Here is a 10875-nt window from a genome sequence, read left to right on the forward strand (position 1 = left end):
TTATTGATTATACTCTGCAGCCCGGCCGCGGTCTTCGAAGCCCGGCCGCGGACTCTCGGAAGATCGCGAAAGTCCGATCACGGGCTCTGCAGCCCGGCCGTCGGACTTTTGCGGGCCGCTCGACCCCGGTTCTCGGCCGGGCTGCAGCCCGTGATCGTGCTCTGCAGCCCGGCCGAGAACCGGGGTCGGGCGGCCCACCCTGCAGCCCGGCCGTCGGACTTTCGCGGGCCGCCCGACCCCGGTTCTCGGCCGGGCTGCAGCCCGTGATCATGCTCTGCAGCCCGGCCGAGAACCGGGGTCGGGCGGCCCGCGAAAGTCCGACGGCCGGGCTGCAAGACCGGGCTGGATATCATGTCGTATGATATCCAGATCTTCCATGTTCTAGTGACTCCAGGTTAAAAATAAGCTTGATACTAATATATTATATTATATTAGTAACATTCTATAAGTAATATTATATATACTAATATATTATATTATATTAGTAATATTACATGGTTAATCAATGTAATTTTTGGCAGTACTATATTGTGTACATAGCTATTATATATTGTACGTAACATATGGCCATATCACCCAGTTCTGGCATATAATTCCTAATTCCTTCTTATTCGTTTTCTTTCAGGACATCGTTGAGTCCACTGCCACCAGCCGCCCCACCTCTCCCTCATGCTCCTCCACCCCAGGCACCTCTTCCACCACCCCAGACACCCCTTCCAAGAGGAGAGTGCCAGGGAGCAGGCGAGGCATGAGGAGAGTGAGGCAAAGTTGGCGGAATGGTGGAGAAGATGTGATTCTCCACCATTCTCTCAAAAGCTGAGAGAGTGTGTGTGTGTGTGTGTGTGTATATTTAGGTGTGCGTGTGTGTGTATTTTTAGATGCTTGTGTGTGTATTTTTAGATGTGTTGTTCAGTATTTCTTATTCAAATAAAGTGTTTCTTCTAAAGTGTTCTTGTTCATAACCGATTATTATCTAAGGGTGCACTCACACTAGGCCAAAATATAAATACCATTTCAGGTTAAACATCTTTACAATGGGTCTTGCTCGTTGCCCGAGACAATGGCAGCCAGTCTGTCTCTTGTAACATTACCAGGGGTCTGGTTATCTGCTAGGGGGCACGGGGAGGCCATGATGACGTCACAGGGTAGGGTTGTCCCATTTGGTAGGGGATCGGTTAGGGGTCGCAATGAGCATGAGCAATGAGGGTTAGGGTTGAGATGTAGGGTTGAGACAGTGAGCAAAGAAACGGGATTGGGCCTTAATCCCGTCATCAACCGTCCAGTCTAGTTCACAACATTTAATGGCACCAGGGTCAGAGTGGTCAGGTGTGAATGTAAGTGGTTATATCATACATATTTGTAACATATTATCCTAAACATCCATTCGCCCATCTGCTACAGCGGGGAACAATGCTAGCATGCTAGGCCAATTGTAAAGTCGTAACGACAGCGGCCAATGCCCGCCACGACATGCTAATGGCCTACGAACCGTCCAATGCATGCTAGACGATCCAGGATGAGACGGTTACCCCAGAAGTCCATGCTGGAGAGGTGCACGTAGAAGACTCAGTAACGCTAGGCAAATCAGGAAAGGTGGTTGACACCCAGACACTTCTAAGAACTCACAACTAGAGTTTGACTTTCATACAGTCTATTCTCTCAACTGCGAGCGCTAAATACAAATAATTTCACCATGTTTCCGCCCGGTCTCGCACCGGGGACCTTTCGCGTGTTAGGCGAACGTGATAACCACTACACTACGGAAACCTGATAGCTTGAGTACAACCCTAGAAAATTTTGTCATCAGATGCTCCCGCATGAACAGGTTTCCAGCGCAGGTTCAAACACTTAATAATATGACGAGGCTATCGGTTGAAGAGGTGGCGTGGTGCCCAGTAGTCACTGCTGAAGGTCCTGTTCCAGACAGACTTTTCCCGAATAGATGCTCGATAGTAAAGCAGGGGAATTTAAACATTACATTTGTATACATCTAAACAGTAATGCTGTTTCCGCCCGGTCTTGAACCGGGGACCTTTCGCGTGTAAGGCGAACGTGATAACCACTGTGATAACCACTACTATACACTACACTAACGCTAGGCAAAACAGGAAAGGAGGTTGACACCCAGACACTTCTAAGAACTTCTCACAACTAGAGTTAGAGTTTAACTTTCTTACAGTCTATGCTCTCAACTGCGAGCGCTAAATACAAATACTTTGACCATGTTTCCGCCCGGTCTCGAACCGGGGACCTTTCGCGTGTAAGGCGAACGTGATAACCACTGTGATAACCACTACTATACACTACACTAACGCTAGGCAAAACAGGAAAGGAGGTTGACACCCAGACACTTCTAAGAACTTCTCACAACTAGAGTTGGAGTTTAACTTTCATATAGTCTATGCTCTCAACAGCGAGCGCTAAATACAAATACTTTGACCATGTTTCCGCCCGGTCTCGAACCGGGGACCTTTCGCGTGTAAGGCGAACGTGATAACCACTGTGATAACCACTACTATACACTACACTAACGCTAGGCAAAACAGGAAAGGAGGTTGACACCCAGACACTTCTAAGAACTTCTCACAACTAGAGTTGGAGTTTAACTTTCATATAGTCTATGCTCTCAACAGCGAGCGCTAAATACAAATACTTTGACCATGTTTCCGCCCGGTCTCGAACCGGGGACCTTTCGCGTGCTAGGCGAACGCGATAACCACTACACTAAGGAAACTTTTCAGTATGAACAAAACCCTAGGAAATTTTGTCATCAGAAGCACCCGCATGGACAGGTTTTCAGCGCTGGTTTAAACACTTAATAATATGACAAAGCTATCGGTTGAAGAGGTGGCGTAGTGCCAGGAAGACGCTGCTGAAGGTTCTGTTCAAGACAGACTTTTCCAGAACAGCTGCTCGATAGTAAAGCAGAAGAATTTAAACATTAACTTTGTATATCTCAAACCAAAGAAACTGCTTCCGCTCGGTTTCGAACCAGGGACCTTTTGCATGTCAGGCGAACGTGATAACCACTATACTACGGAAACCTGTTAGAATGAGCAAAACCCTAGACAATTTTGTCATCAGAAGCTCCCGCATGAACAGGTTTTCAGCACAGGTTTAAACACTTAATAATATGACGAGGCTTTCGGTTGAAGAGGTGGCGTGGTGCCCCGTAGTCACTGCTGAAGGTTCTGTTCAAGATAGACTATTCACAAATAGCTACTTGATAGTAAAGCAGGAGAATTTAAACATTAACTTTGTATACCTCGAAACAGTAATGCTGTTTCCGCCCGGTATCGAACCGTGGACCATTCGCATGTGAGGGAAACGTGATAACCACTACACTACGGAAACACATTCACCGTTAATCTGGCAACCCATCAGAATCCCGTCATCAACCGTCCAGTCTAGTTCACAACATTTAATGAAACCAGGGTCAGAGTGGTCAGGTGTGAATGTAAGTGGTTATATCATACATATTTGAAACATATTATCCTAAACATCCATTCGCCCATCTGCTACAGCGGGGAACAATGCTAGCACGCTAGGCCTCAATTGTAAAGTTGTAACGACAGCGGTCAAAGCCCGCCACGACATGCTAATGGCTACGAACCGTCCACTGCATGCTAGATGATCCAGGATGAGACAGTTACCCCAGAAGTCCTTGCTGGAGAGGTGCACGTAGAAGACTCAGTAACGCTTGGCAAAACAGGAAAGGAGGTTGATACCCAGACACTGCTAAGAACTTCTCACAACTAGAGTTAGAGTTTAACTTTTATACAGTCTATGCTCTCAACTGCGAGCGCTAAATACAAATACTTTGACCATGTTTCCGCCCGGTCTCGAACCGGGGACCGGGAGCCGAGATTAGTCGTCCTTAACTTCCTTAACTTTTCCCATTCATTCTCTATGGTAGTTCTTATCACTACGGATGTAATATTTTTCCGGCCACAAGCGGGATTTTGGTGGCGCCGTTTCCCCCCTCGGCAGAAGTAAGGAGATGATTTATTTTCTGAGTGAAAGACAGCATCGAACGTTCTCGGGCGTTGAACGTTCTGGAAGAGTTGACAATTATTTTCATCCGTGGACAAGTTAACTTTTCGCCAGGAGACACCAAGTTAACAACAAGTTAGCTTTTCAATTGTAAGTTGGACCTATTGTTTTTAACTCGTATATTCACTTTTATACGTAACGTTATATGTTACAACAGCTTCTAAATAATATTACTGTGTAGGCCTACACACTGTAAGAGCCATCTGTCAGGTCAGCGTCACACTGAAATATCTTTATCTATATATTTATAAATACAAATACCCCTCATTAATCGATACTCTCTGACTACTATCTGAAGGGGGATTAGTATTGTCTCAGTTAAGAGTTGGGAAACTGAATTTACGTGGGTTAAACCCACTAGACTCATTACAAATGCTCATTAATGTTGATATGAATAATGCTGTTAATATAACAGTATTATTATTTAGCTTTAATTATTACTACATTACAATATATCTTATACTAGCTACTCTTACTGTATAATCATATACAACTATGTAATATGAATTATTTTTTGCAGTGAAAAGAAATCATGAATCCCATCAGCTTCTTCCCCGGAAAGATGACGGTGACATTTAGGAAGGGACCATCGGGTCATCTGCGGCAGGACCCATCCTCTGAGGCCATGAGGATAAAACATAATCCTGGGCTTCAGGTCAATAGTCCCGCTGAGAAACATGAGCTAGTGAAGACCAGCGCTCGCACTGTGGTCATCCAGCGAGGAGGGGATGTGTCGGACCGACAGGAGGTGATGGGAGAGTACCTGCTGCAGTTCGGCAAGTACCAGGGAAAATCGTTCAAGTGGCTCCTAGAGAACGATGTTGGCTACACCATCTACCTGATGAAAAAGGTAGACGATGAGGAGAGAGCCGGGACCTTCAACCCACAGGGACACAGTAAGGACAGCCTGCTGTCTTTTCTGGACTATGCCAGGAGCTTCCAGGAAATACAGGACCTGAGGAACTACCTGATCTCCAGGACGCCTACTGAACCAGTGGCGTCAGAGGGGGACAATATTGTCGGCTTTGGTCGCAGGGCCAAAACCACCTGGAGGCAGATCTGGGAGAGCAGGGCAGATGGTTATGCTGCCTACATCTCACGCCAAAAGTGCATCAAAAACAGCAAGATGTACAACCTGCAGCAGTACATCCTCAAGCAGGAAAGGGCTGACTCCTGTCCAACACCTGCAGAAGGCTCCACCACATCTCTTGCCTCCACCCCAACATCAGGCACTCTAGGTCAGTTCACAACAATATTCAAATACTGACTTCATGATCTTTTAATGTACCTAAAACACAATGAATGTTTTGTTTAATCTCCTGTCCAACACCTGCAAAAGGCTCCACCACATCTACTGCCTCCACCACATCTACTGCCTCCACCCCAACATCAGGCACTCTAGGTCAGTTCACAACAATATTCAAATACTGACTTCATGATCTTTTAATGTACCTAAAACACAATGAATGTATGGTTTAATGGAGGAGGATGAGGAACTGGAGAGACAGATGTTGAACCTGTCTCAATCTTTATTTGACAACGGACTAAGTAGGTGGATCATAAAAGGTTAAACCGTAACTCTTCCTGTACTTGATCAAATGTCCCCTGTGCTTTCAGGCCCACCAGCAGCAGTCCAGGGAAGAGCAGCTGTGGATCCAACAAAAGGTTTTTCTTCATTAGTGGATGATGGTAAGTGTTTTGTGTTATATGCATGCTTCGTTTAAGCTGTCGTTCAAGGATTTGGCGTGTGAAATACCACAGAGGCTTAGATACAGGTTCACATGCTGCTAGACCTGCAGAACCGGATGACCCCACTGTGACTGCTGCGAAAGGTTATTATATTTGTTTCCTTCCCACTTCATCCTGGATGTCATTCAGATTGCATGACATTTTCCTTTTGATCCCATAGCCACAGCGAAGGCCCTGTTGCCGGTCCCTGCCCAGCTGCTCGCCATTGCCCCAGAGCTCGGGATAAGAGAGCAGGAGCCCGATGTGGTGAAACAAAGTATGACAGTAGTGCTCTTATACCTCCAGTGTATCTCACATAAATATCAGTTTCATTCTGATTAATCACATTTTCATTCATTTATATATAGTGCTCATGTTTTGTTACAACCTTTTTCCAAAGCACACAGAAAGGCAGTCTCCCGCAGTCCTTTGGAGTCTGTGATAAGAGCAGGTCCATCTCTTCCTAAAACAGGGTTTCCCCAGGTTTGATCAACCCAAATTTAAGACTTTTTTTAGACTTTTTTAAGACCACTTCAATGAAAATTAAGACCTACATCGCACCCATTAAGCAGTCGTAAAACGCAGTCGTGCATATGTTATTCATGTTTTTTTGGAACATATGAAACATTCATGTCAATACATTAATGAATGTGCCAAAGGATAAGTGTGCACTCACCAATCAAAGAGCCAAACTGAGGGCCTAACTCAAAGTCTAGAGGCCTGATGTCTATTAAGACCATGTACCCAGATTAAAAAAACAATACACAAAGTGATGGTGTGAAAGTGTAGCTGTATTTTTGGTTTAAATATCAAACTTTCAACACACAATATAAAATATAAACAAACAAACTCTTTTCAAATTGCTGTAATTTCTCAGCATTCAAATTTCCTCAACCATTTCAATGAATCCACCACTTGCCTCGTTGACCTCTTTTACTAACTCCTTCGTAATGTATGGAGCCAGCCCGAACCATAACCCTAATCCGTCCACAGACATGGTGACTAATGTATGATAGTAAGCATTATAGGCCCTTAACACTAATATTCGGAAACAACACTGCCTCAAAAGGATATTGGCCTAAGCAACACCAGTAGAGGCTATACTTTTCCCTGAACTTTTAAACGTTGCAAACGTGCAAAAACATAATTATATATTTATGTGGCATTCAGTCCAATGCTTAAAATATATCTGTGGCATTCAGTCGGCCCATGCTGTGGTAAAGTGTGTAAAGTATGACCAAGTGTTTCTTTCTGTTCAATAGATAGAAGTTCATCAATCCCCTGTAGGAGAAATTTGTTAATGTTTGTCCCTATAAAACAATAATGGCAACAAAAAAGAAAATACAAAACATGACGGTAACTCTAAAGTCAAACAGTCCAATCTGAAGGCTCTACTTAACCACTCCCCCTACTCACTTCCAGCAATGCAAAGCGAACAGAACTGAGGTGGGGAGGGCGTAGCTTAAGTAGTTTGTGACCGACCCAGAGGAACGCAACGCAAATTCAATGTGAACATGTATGAGGCTTTAATAAAATCCCGGACGATTTTGAAATTCCACCCGGACACATTTATTTTGTCTCAAAAAGAGGGCATGTCTGGGCAAAAGAGGACGTCTGGTCACCCTTCTTAAGGGGAACCCATTTGATTCCTACCTGTTCCACTGTTAAATAGTGGCGCAAGTTGGTGGGCGCTATCCTGGTAATTTCTCTGCGTGAGAAATACGAAGTGTGGCGTGTGAGCGTGTGCATGGGTCGAATTGCGTGTCTCACGCCGAATGCGTGAGACTTGAGAGCCCTGCTTCCCCATGATGTGGCGTCTCCTCTCGACTGATTATGTTTGTTGAGATTGCCGGCGCGAAAACCCAAAGTATTGTTCGCGCATACTCCAATAAATGAGACGTTCTCTGACGTTACGCAAAACCCCGATACGCAAAATGCCCCCTATTTTCCCCTTGTGTTACAGTCCGGTTGACTACGAAAACATATCCTAGTAGGAAATTTAAGACCATCTTTAAAAAATGAAGACTTGGGTAACGCAATTTAAGACTTTTTAAGGCCTTAATTTAGGAACATGAAATTTTAGACATTTTTTAGACTTTTAAGACCCCGCGGTTACCCTGTAAAAGTAAATGTTTTATTTTCTTAAATGCTCTGAGAAATAATATCTTAAGCACATGTTGCCAACACTTTCCTGTTTGTATCTCACCATCCTAGAAACATCATCCCTACAGAGTATTGCCCCTGTTGAAGCACAGGGAGACACTGTCCATGATGAAGGTAAGAATTTGTAACACTAGTTTACCATGCCATTGATATAGAGCTCGATTTTATTTCCTTGTACTCTGAATATTCTGTAGTGTTTTATATGTTTGTGTTTTACAGCTCCACCATGTCCTGCGCCTCCTGTCAGGCAGCCAGCAGCCCCAGGCTACAATCAGGATGTTGCACAGTGGAACTGCTCCCATCAGCAGCAGATCTGGATGAAGACTGAGCTTGAGACATTGGGTCTGTGGCCAGGGTCACGTCCAGTACGTCACCCAATGAACATGATTACCCTGTGGCGCTATCCACCTCAGCCTGAGCTCATACACAATATTGCTCCACTGCCTTCGCCCAAATATTTTCAGCTCCACCCATTCTTAATTTGGAAGCCGGAGCATGCAATCATGGAGAGGGTGAGGAACAATTTTGTCCTGCCCTGCCTTCATGGTTGTCCAAACCCTCAGGTAGCTTCTTCTGATGTTGGACGGCCCAGAGTGATCATCGGCACCAGTGGTCAGTACTATTGAGGGGAAAAACGGTCTGTCTAGTTACTGGACCAGATACAATGAGTCGGAGAGGTAATAAAGTCTGTCGGCACGAGGACCTTGGATTTATTAAGTAAAGTGGCAACGGTTATACAGTCATAAAGCGTGAGAAATCGAATATGTCTAAGTCCCTAATCAGCGCTGATGGTTCGTCCAGAGCTTCGCCTCCGTGGAAGGTCTGCTTCAGAAGAAGATGAAGAGTCTCTGTGTGATACAGTCTTATGCTGTATCCTCCCGTCGATGAGGTGTGTGCGTTTGAGGTGTGTGTGGTTCTGTGTGTTTTTGCTTGACCTTGGCTCCAAGACCCTAGTATACGAATGTGTATCTTCTTGTGTTCTTCCTAACGGGGGAGAGCTTCAAAGTGTCTCCTGTGTGATAAATTAATGTGGCTCTCCCGTTCTTGAGGATGACTGGTTCATTGTCTGAGTGTCTACCATTTGCCTGCTTGGGAAATGGGGCCTTGGCTCTGGCCTTGACCTGACTATATTATCATGTTTGTGTTATGTGTTAAAAGTTGACCATATTGTAATGTGACTGCCATGTGATGTGCTCATCAGGCTAGGGTAGGAGTTAGCTATATTTGTAATGTACATGTGATGTACGCAGCAGGTTATTTTTCCCAACAAACCACTCAGCCAACTGCTGGTTCTTAAGGATAAAGGAATGGAGTGTTTTTGATAAAATATCCACGATAACAATATAGACATATCTCAATTAATTTAATTACTTTATTTGCATCATTTAATCTTAAACCCTTAGTGAAAATATAGGCTGTTTGTACTTCATACATGTACATTTATGACAAAATCTTTGAGGACTAGGCTTGTGACTAACGCACACATGTGGCGCATTTTCTGCAGGAAATTCATTTTGTAGTTATGATTATTAGTAGTTTTTTATATTGTTGTTAAAAATTGTGTGCTTTTAAAAGCCTTTCATCTCGACAGCTATTTAGGTTTTGTTTGGTGTACAGTAAATCTCAGGGATGGTAGCAATGATTTAATTGATTTCTGCGTTGCATAATCTGTGTTTGTTCTTTTACCCTCGTAGGACTAGGGAGAGTGTCCCTGCACTCTTTTCTCCCTTCAAGCCCTAGAAGGGGGTGGTGGCTTGGGGAGGGGCTGGAGTCCTGGAGGGCCCTCAACAAAAGCTCAAATGTAAGAGTAAGTCAGTGCCTGAACATGTTGTCCCTGACGTGATGTGATATGAATTTAACGAGCATGATGCTGAGCTCCCAGACGAGGAGGGGACCGGTGACCAGAAGTCAGGGAGAGACGGCGGGGGAACTGGCAGGTTGGACCAGTGCTGTTGTTTTTTTAAACCAGTTTGCTTCATCTCTGGTGATTGCACTGGAATGCACATGGCTTCTTGTGTTATTTATAAATCATCTCTGGCAGGCGGCGGACGGCGTGGGGTTCAGCGCCTGGCCCAGGTCCCTTGATCTGCGTCACTGATGTTTTGTTTTTTATTTTTTTGGGAGGTTGGCGGGTGGCTAGTGTGTGTGTGTTTCCCTTGCCTGTTTGTTATTTTTTTCTTTAATACGTAACTGGTTTTCGTGTGTTGTGTGTCTTTGCATGTTTCTAAATTATCTTTTACCATTTTAATAAATATATTTAAGATATTATTGCGTTTCTGTTTGACCTTTCTGCATGGCTTTGTGTTGGACCTTTTTGCTGTTTAGTATTATCTAGGTCAGTGGTTCCCAAACTGTGTGCCGCGGCACACTGGTGTGCCGTGAGGCAAGTCCAAGTGTGCCGTGGGATTTTGTGACAACCATAGCCTACTGCAATATAGTATACAACTATACAAAAATAATTATTTTAATTTACTATATGCTACTTTGAATGCACTCATTCCATAATACAGAGGCAAACTCTTTATCTAAAAACTATTTAAAAAATCCTCAAAGAGGATCCCACATTTCGCTGTTCGCGCAGGTGGGAATTTAATTTAGACTGTGACACATCAAAGGCAGTAGGTCAACACAACATTAAAACATAAACAAGAAGGAAAATGGAGCGCTTTCTCGTGCGGAGCAAACCACCAACCACCAGTGCAGAGACTGTCGAGTCCGACAACCCAGTCCCACCGAAAGAAAAGAGGGAAAAAACTGTCAGCCGACAGTATCATGAAAGTTACCTGTCTTATGGCTTCAGTTGGACCGGGGATGTCAACATTCCTCAGCCGGAGTGCGTCCTCTGTCGGGAGAAGTTAGCTAATTCTAATATGGTTCCAAGCAAGCTGAAGAGGCACTTGGAAACCAAACATCCCTTCCACGCTGAGAGAA

General features: G+C 44.4%; 1 long non-coding RNA gene and 3 other non-coding genes across 4 annotated transcripts; 1 reads left to right on the forward strand and 3 right to left on the reverse strand.

Annotated features, from left to right (window-relative positions):
- Positions 1 to 1694: 1694 nt before the first annotated feature.
- Positions 1695 to 1767, reverse strand: trnav-aac (transfer RNA valine (anticodon AAC)). The gene has a single exon. It is a non-coding gene; the product is annotated as a tRNA-Val (tRNA).
- Positions 1768 to 2661: 894 nt separating this feature from the next.
- On the reverse strand, positions 2662 to 2734 carry trnaa-agc (transfer RNA alanine (anticodon AGC)). Its single transcript has one exon. It is a non-coding gene; the product is annotated as a tRNA-Ala (tRNA).
- Positions 2735 to 2971: 237 nt separating this feature from the next.
- trnav-gac (transfer RNA valine (anticodon GAC)) lies at positions 2972 to 3044 on the reverse strand. The gene has a single exon. It is a non-coding gene; the product is annotated as a tRNA-Val (tRNA).
- A 2791-nt stretch (positions 3045 to 5835) lies between these two features.
- On the forward strand, positions 5836 to 6291 carry LOC115549648 (uncharacterized). The gene is made up of 3 exons (XR_003977800.1): positions 5836 to 5885; positions 5963 to 6058; positions 6182 to 6291. It is a non-coding gene; the product is annotated as an uncharacterized LOC115549648 (long non-coding RNA).
- The last annotated feature ends 4584 nt before the right edge of the window (positions 6292 to 10875 follow it).

The sequence above is a fragment of the Gadus morhua genome, chromosome 8 (assembly GCF_902167405.1).
Source record: "Gadus morhua chromosome 8, gadMor3.0, whole genome shotgun sequence".
Taxonomy (NCBI): domain Eukaryota; kingdom Metazoa; phylum Chordata; class Actinopteri; order Gadiformes; family Gadidae; genus Gadus; species Gadus morhua.